General features: G+C 36.3%; 1 pseudogene; it reads left to right on the forward strand.

The window, feature by feature from the left end:
- The first annotated feature begins 208 nt into the window (after positions 1–208).
- LOC116877850 lies at positions 209–307 on the forward strand (annotated as a pseudogene).
- The last annotated feature ends 8,326 nt before the right edge of the window (positions 308–8,633 follow it).

Genomic DNA, 8,633 nt, shown 5'->3' on the forward strand with positions numbered 1-8,633 from the left:
GTTAGAATAGATTTTTGTGTTGGTTGATTTAGCTATTTAAGGATGGTATCAAAGACTCACGTTTTATTTTTCTCCTTTTTTGTTTTCTCCTGTCTTCCTTAATGGTGTCTTCAACATTAAGTTGGTAGGAAGATGGCCTCTTCTCACATATCAGACAAGTTAAGGATGAGAGATTATCTTTTCTTATGTATCTCTTTTAAAAACCAGATACACTTAGCAGCACCATAGTAAAATAGGAATAATACAGAGATTAGTATGGGCCCTATGCAATGATGACATGAAAATTCATGAATCATTCCATATATTTTTTAAAAGAACAAGAAACGTGTTTCCAAACCCCTCAGCAGACTTCATGTATCATTAAAAAAAAGGTGGGCCTTAAGAAATGTCTGGCAGGGGCGTCTAGGTGGTTCAGTGGGTTAAGCCGCTGCCTTTGGCTTGGGTCATGATCTCAGGGTCCTGGGATTGAGCCCCACATCGGACTCTTTGCTCAGCAGGGAGCCTGCTTCCTCCTCTCTCTCTCTGCCTGCCTCTCTGCCTACTTGTGATCTTTCTCTGTCAAATAAATAAATAAAATCTTAAAAAAAAAAAAAGAAATTTCTGGCAAGTGTGATGAAGTTACCTTAACTGTCTTTAAAAAAATGATCTGCTGCTATGAAATAGAGTCAATCACATATCTACCACACATGGTTTTTATATACTCTTTTGTTCTATTTTTTCCTTCAGGTTTATTGAGATATAAATGACATAAAACATGGTATAAGGTTGAGGTATGCAACATGTTGATTTGATACACTTACATATTACAAAATGGTTACCATAGCAACTAGTTAAAGTCAAATAATTACCTCCATCAATCAAATAATTATCATTTTTTTAATGGTAAGAATATTTAAGATCTAGTCTATTCTTCTTTATCCAGTTAATAACAAACTATGGGATTTTAACCCCTAAAAGTTGAAGGTCATTAATAAGTCACTATTTTTTGTTACCACCAAACTGTATCTAATAGGAAAGTTTTCTGATAGCACTTTGATAAATATCAAGGAAACAAATGAAAACTTCATCTTTTCAATAAATAAAGGGGTTAAGTTAAAAAAGAGAGGGGGAAGAGTTTCTTATGAAAACAAATGTTGATTTATTTATATATAATCTATACATATCCTTAGTATATGTCTTTGTATTTTGTATACTTTGTAAATTGTTTTAGATTTACATTAATTGTAGCACTTGAAAACTCCCACACACTCAAAAACAGCCATTTCATGTGTTGAAATATGTCATGACTTTATCTAAAAGTATTGCTGGTTCTCAAGCAAAAATTGCATTTTTGTTTGGTAACGAATTTTTGTTCTTTTCAAGCTAAGAATGAACTGAGGCTTTTTAATATTTCTTTTCTACCATGCTCATATTGGAGAGTAATTTAATGTATAAATGGTAAATATGTTGTATGGGACTCACCATATTCTATAGAATCAGATTACTAATCAATTTTTTTCTTTAGAAAGATTAAAAAATAAACAGCTAAAAATTTCTGAGACATAGTGTTCTTTTTGGAAAATGTCAGGCCCCAGTTTGTATTCAATAGGAGTCATTTCAGGAGATTTCTCTGATGTAGTCCTTCTAAAATTTTGCCAGGGTGACAATACCTTGTTTATCCCCTGATTAATGTATTACTTTTAAAGAATAGCTAAAGAGATCTGATGTGTCAGTTCATTTAAATGCTGCCATTTTGCTTTTGTTGGAGGAACACAGCAGTCACCCTCACACCACGATGAATAAGATCTTGCCAGCTGCTGCTGTAAATGTCTGATCAATCTTCATGCCTTAGGCAGACAAAGGAGGATGAGGAAGAAGGAAAGAGGAAGAGTTCCTTTATATCCATATTTCCCAGAGCTCTCCTGACAGACTGTGCAACTTCTGATTTATGTGATGTGGTAAGCGAGCTAGAGAATAGCTCATCACATCATTTGCAGCTTAACTTCTTTGAAAACTAAAACACAGACGCATGAATTGTCAGCAAGTCATATAGATGGCCTCGACTTTCCGGTGGAATAATCAATTGTCTAAGTGTGTGACGAAAAGTGTACACATAAAATTTCTTATGTTGGCATTACTTCACTTCATATGTGTGGCTGGATTTAGCATATGTTACCCTGGCCTTGAAGAAGTTACTTCCTTGGGCTCTGGCCTTGGTCAGTGTCACCACCATCTATCTGTTCAGTTGTTTATATGAAGGAACATGAAGTCTTTCTTGGCTCTCTGTTACTCACAACATCTTCACTGTATTTCTCAAGTCTTTCCCAGATCCTTACACTCTACCCAGTTGCCATAGCCTCTGCTTTGCTTTAGTTTTTATCAGCTTTAATGTACGTAACTTTGGTAACCTTTTTGCAAGATGTTCTCCACTCCACTTTCCCCTCCATATCCTGTTCTTTACACTGTGGCAATGTGACAATATGTTCAAAGATAAACTTAATTATTTCATTTGCTTATTTGTTTAACATCTCCCAAACTCCACACTCACCTCCCAGAATTTCTTGTAAGGATAAGTACAAATAGCATCCACGCAGTATCCCTCCAAATATGGCTTCAGGCTACTGTTCTGATCTCATGATCCTTACAGTTGCCTACATGGCCTGCTCCCCCTTTCTAAGCCTAGAAAACACATTAGATGAGAGACTCAACATACAACTCTCCTCCTACATGTTACCTTCCCTTCTTTACATTTAGACATAGTGAACACTCTCATTCTCTCCCCATAGCATTTTATATATTTCTAGTAGGGATTTTTATTTCTTTGTAGTTATTTTATGATATTGCATTTTTTCCTCTGTATAAGATAGATTATGCTTTATTCCAGCATCTCATAGCTAATGACTACTAATTATCTAATAAAGAAACCTGGTACCACAAAAATGAAAACAACAGGGGTGTCTGGGTGGCTCAGTCGGTTAAGTGTCTGCCTTTGGCTCAGGTCCTGATCCCAGGATCCTGGGATCCAGCCACACACTAGTCTCCCTGCTCAGTGGGGAGTCTGCTTTTCCCTCTCTCTCTGCTCTTCTACCCCACTCATATGTGCGCTCACTCGCTCTATCTCTCAAATCAATCAATCTTTTAAAAAATGAAAATAACAAAAGCTGCTTAAATTTTTTTTAATTCCCCAGGAGGACATATATATATAGTTCAAGGTCTTCCACTAAATTCTTCTGTTTTTTATGAGCACCCTTCCCTTGAGTGTTATCACTGATTGAGAACTACTGAAAGATCCATATTTATAACTTAAGTCCTTAGCACAGTTCCCAGTAAAGAGTAAGCACTCAAGAGACTTGTTAAATGGCTTACTCAAAGTATACTTTCTAATTTAGTTGTTCCTTATAGTTCAGGCTTATTTATCATTATCATAGCTGCTTACCTTCTAAGCATGCTCCTTAGAAACTTCCTATAGAAATCCCTGATTATTTGAGGGTTATGTAATCCAGAAACATCACCTTCCATTCCTCTTCATCACTGTCATCTAGTAACCTGCTGGCATTTTCCTATTAAATAGCATTTTAACACCAGACTTCTTTTCCTTTAACCCAAATGCTGTCTACATCCTACATTAATTCCATAATTATTTAGCTCCTTCCTGCTGAGCCTTGGAGTTCCTGCCTTTCTATTTTCTTGAGTTATTTATCAGCTCCTTATCATTAATCTTTTCTTACATTTATTTCTCCAGAATATAAAAATACTCTTTGTTCTCACGTCTTCAAAACTACTCTTATGTCTCCAGCCTTGCACAAGCGGCAAGCCTCTTTCTGCTTCACAGTTAAGTCTCTTGAGTAAGTTGCATGCATTTTTCACATATTCTTCTTCCTCTGTTATTTCTCAGATGATTGCCATCTAGTCTCAATCTTTATGACTTCAATTGAATCACTTCAAAAATGATCTCTCATTTGCTAATTTTAGTGGGAAGTTTTGTGTTCTTTTGTTTCTTACTCTACCATGTAACAGTATCACTCATTTCACCTTTTTTTTTGGGGGGGGGATGCTTGTTTTGGCTGTCTCCTTCTTTTTCTCTATGCCAGTACCTATTTAGGCTCCTCCTCCTTTACCTATTCCTTAAATATTGGTGTTTTCCAGCATTCTTTCTGTCTCTGGTCTCCTACTGTCATTCTCACACCATATGAACTTAGCCAGTGCCATATTCATATTTGTGGTTTGTAATCTGTGATCAGTGAGACCTTGATGGTCCATGTAATGCCTTTAAGGAACTTCATGAATTGCCTTTTGGAAGGGTTCTTGAATCCTTAGAACTTTCATTCAAAATAAATCGTGGTATATACACACAATGAAATATTCATATTGAAAGAGGAATAAAGTACTGATACATGCCGTAACCTGAAAGAACCTTGAAAATACGCTAAGTGAAAGAAGCCAAAGTCAAAACTTTATGTATTGTATGATTCCATTTATATGAACTATCCCAAGTAGGTAAATCTGCAAAGATGGAAAGCAGGAAAGTGTGTGGCTGGGGAGAGGGGAAATTGGTAATAACTACTTAATGGGAAAAGGATGTTTTCAGGTGATGATAAGGTTTTAAATTAGTGGTGATGGCACATTGCTTCTCAGCCTTTTGGCTAAGATCAAGTATAGGGGTAATGGCACAACATAGTGAACGTTTTATATACCACTGAATTGTAAATTGTAAAATGGCTAATTGTATGTTCTGTGAATTTTACTTTAAATGTCAAAAATTAATAGCTTATTTCCTTACCCCCACCAAAAGAAAGGCTCAAAGAGGGGTCTCCTGGATGGCCTAGTGGGTTGAGCATCTGTCTTTGGCTCAGGTCATGATCCCGGGGTCCTGGGACCAAGTCCTGCATCAGGCTCTTTCCTCAATGGGGAGCGAGTGGGGAACCTGCTTCTCCCTCTTCCACTGCTTCTTTCCTCTCCTATGCTCTCTCTCAAATAAATTTAAAAAAATCTTATTAAAGATTTTTAAGGTCCAAAGATTTTATTGTATCAGATTTTTTCCAGTTTTATTGAGATATAACTGACATATAACATTATATTAATTTAAGGACTTTAACACAATGATATATGTATATATTGCAAAAGGATCACCTCAGTAAGTTTAGTTAACATATATCACCTCAGAGTTCTTTTTTTCCCTTGGAATGGAAACTTCTGAGATGTACTCTCTTAGCAGCTTTGAAATATACAATACAGTATTGTTAACTATAGTCATCATACTATACATTACCTCCCTGGAAATTATCTATCTTAAAACTGGAAGTTTGTACCTTTTGATTGCATTACCCATATCACCCACCCAACCTTTACCTCCAGCAACCAGCAATCTCTTCTCTGTATCTATGAGATTGATTTGTTGTTGTTGTTGTATGTGTGTGTGTGTGTGTGTGTGTGTGTGTGTGTGTGTTGTTGTTTTTTTAGATTCCACATATAAGTAAGAGAATAAAGTATCTGTCTTCCTCTGTCAGACTTATTTCACTTAGCATAATGCCTTCAAGGTCCATCCATGTTGTTGCAAATGATAGGATTTCTTTCATTTTTATGGCTGAGTAATATTCTACTGTGTACATATACCACAAATAAGCCTATTAATTGAACTCACAATACTGAGATCAAGAGTCACACACTTAACTGATGGAACCACCCTGGCATCTTTAATTTTAACTATTTTAAATTTAAATTTAAAAAGCCACATGTGGCTTGTGGCTGTCATGTTGAACCACATAGTCCTGACCCCTTACCACTTAAGCTGTGTTCCATGGACCAGCAATATCAGCGTCACCTGAGAACTTTCTAGAAATGCAAAATCTATTTCTTCATTGCATATAACTAACCTGAGTATATGGTTTTCCTCTATAAAACCTTTCCATAGATTTCCCTAGTCAAACCCCAAAACATTTTCACTTCTCAACCTAAAATTCTGGACAATCTATACCTTGACTCTTTTCCAACTTCATGTTTTCTCGCGTCACCTCCCAATTCTTTCTATTGTATATCTTACACAGGTGACTTAACTTCTCACAGATTCAATTTCCTCACAGGTAATATGGAAATAGTAATACTTACTTCATAGATTTATAAGGATTTAATAAATGTTTATAACATGTCACATAGAGCAGTTCTACAAGCAAAGCGATCAGTAACTGTTATTGTATATACACTAAATAGTGTTATTATTTAAGCTTTTACTTTCTCTGCACAAATGTTTGTTTTATGTTTTTGTTTTTGCAAAGTAGTCTGTGAATAACATGCATCAGAATTATCTGGTGTGAGTTTGTTTAAAAAAAAAAAAAAAAGATTCCTAGCTAGCCCTATAAGAGACTTCTGGAATTACACTCTTTGAGACTAGGTTTTAAACATCTTAATTTTTAGTAACTACCCTAGATTATCAGCTTTATGCAAAAGGTATCCATATCTCTGGGGGACATAAGGACTTTGCAAAGATGTGTGGAGGCTCAAATAGTTCTCAGAGAATCAATTTCCAAATTCCCCACTTTCTTTTTTTTTAAATTTAATTTTATTTTTTCAGTGTATCAAGATTCATTGTTTATGTACCACACCCAGTGGTCCATGCAATATGTGCCCTCCTTAATACCCACCACCAGGCTCACCCATCCCCCTACCTCTCTCCCCTCTAAAACCTTCAGTTTGTTTCTCAGTGTCCACAGTCTCTCATGGTTCATCTCCCCCTCCAATTTCCCCCAATTCACTTTCTTTTCATCTTTGGGGTAAATACCCAGTAGTGAAATCTTTGGGTATCTTTGGGGTAAATACCCAGTAGTGCAATTACAGGGTCATAGGGTAGTTCTATTTTTAATTTTTTTGAGGAATCACCATACTGTTTTCCAAGGTGGCTATACCAACTTTCATTTCCACCAACAGGGTAAGAGGGTTCTCCTTTCTCCACATGCTTTCAAACATTTGTTGTTTCCTGCCTTGTTAATCTTTGCCATTCTAACTGGTGTAAGGTGTATCTCAATGCCGTTTTGATTTGAATTTCCCTGATGGCTAATGATGGTGAACATTTTTTCAGGTGTCTGCCAGCCATTTGTATGTCTTCTTTGGAGAAGTGTCTGTTCGTGTCTTCTGCCCATTTTTTGACGTGATTATCTGTTTTGTGTGTGTTGAGTTTGAGGGGTTCTTTATAGATCTTGTATATTAGCCCTTTGTCTGTAATGTCATTTGCAAATATCTTCTCCCATTCTGTGGGTTGCCTCTTTGTTTTGTTGACTATTTCCTTTGCTGTGCAAAAGCTTTTTATCTTGATGAAGTCCCAAAGTTGATTTTTGCTTTTGTTTCCTTTGTCTTTGGAGACATGTTTTGAAAGAAGTTGCTGTGGCTGATGTCGAAGAGGTTACTGCCTATGTTCTCCTCTAGGATTTTGATGGATTCCTCTCTCACATTGAGGTCTTTCATCCATTTTGAGTTTATCTTTGTGTAAGAGACTGGTCAAGTTTCATTCTTCTAACATAGCTGTCCAATTTTCCCAGTGCCATTTATTGGAGAGACTGTCTTTTTTCCAATAGATATTTTTTCCAGCTTTGTCTAAGATTATTTGACCATAGATTTGAGGGTCCATATATGGGCTCTCTACTCTGTTCCACTGATCTATGTGTCTGTTTTTGTGCCAGTACCATGCCTTCTTGGTGATCACAGCTTTGTAATAAAGCTTGAAATCAGGCAACGTGATGCCCCCAGCTTTGTTTTTCTTTTTCAACATGTCCTTAGCGATTTAGGGTCTTTCTGATTCCATACAAATTTTAGGATTGTTCCAGCACTTTTCAAGTGTTGGTGCAATTTTGATCAGGATGGCATTTAAAGGATAAATTTCTCTGGGAAGTATAGACATTTTAACAATGTTTATTCTTCTGATCTATGAGCATGGAATGCTTTTCTATCTTTTGTGTCTTCTTCAGTTTCTTTCATGAATGTTCTGTAGTTCCTCATGTACAGATCCTTTTCCCCGTGTGGTTAGGTTTATTCCCAGGTATCTTATGGTTCTTGGTGCTATAGAAAATGGAATCAATTCTCTAATTTCCCTTTCTATATTTTCATTGTTAGTGTATAAGAAAGCAACTGTTTTCTGTACATTGATTTTGTATCCTGCCACATTACTGAATTGCTGTATGAGTTCTAGTAATTTGGGGGTGGAGTCTTTTGGGTTTTCCACATAAAGTATCATGTCATCTGCGTTATAGAGAGAGTTTGACTTCTTCTTTGCAAATTTGAATACCTTTTATTTCTTTTTGTTGTGTGATTGCTGGTGCTAGGACTTCTAATACTATGTTGAACAAGAGTGGTGAGATGGGCATCCTTGTCGTGTTCCTAATCTCAGTGGGAAGGCTGTCAGCTTTTCCCCATTGAGAATGATATTCGCTGTGGATTTTTCATAGATGGATTTTATGAAGTTGAGGAATGTTCTCTCTATCCCTATACTTTAAAGAGTTTTAATAGGGAAAGGATGCTGTATTTTGTTAGATGCTTTTTCTGCATCAATTGAGAGGACCATATTGTTCTTCTCTCTTCTCTTATTGATTTGTTCTATCACATTGATTGACTTGTGAATGTTGAACCACCCTTGCATCCCAGGGATAAATTCCACCTGGTCATGGTAG

This window comes from Lontra canadensis, unplaced genomic scaffold, assembly GCF_010015895.1.
Source record: "Lontra canadensis isolate GAN:19392208 unplaced genomic scaffold, GSC_riverotter_1.0 scaffold53, whole genome shotgun sequence".
In the NCBI taxonomy this organism is placed as follows: domain Eukaryota; kingdom Metazoa; phylum Chordata; class Mammalia; order Carnivora; family Mustelidae; genus Lontra; species Lontra canadensis.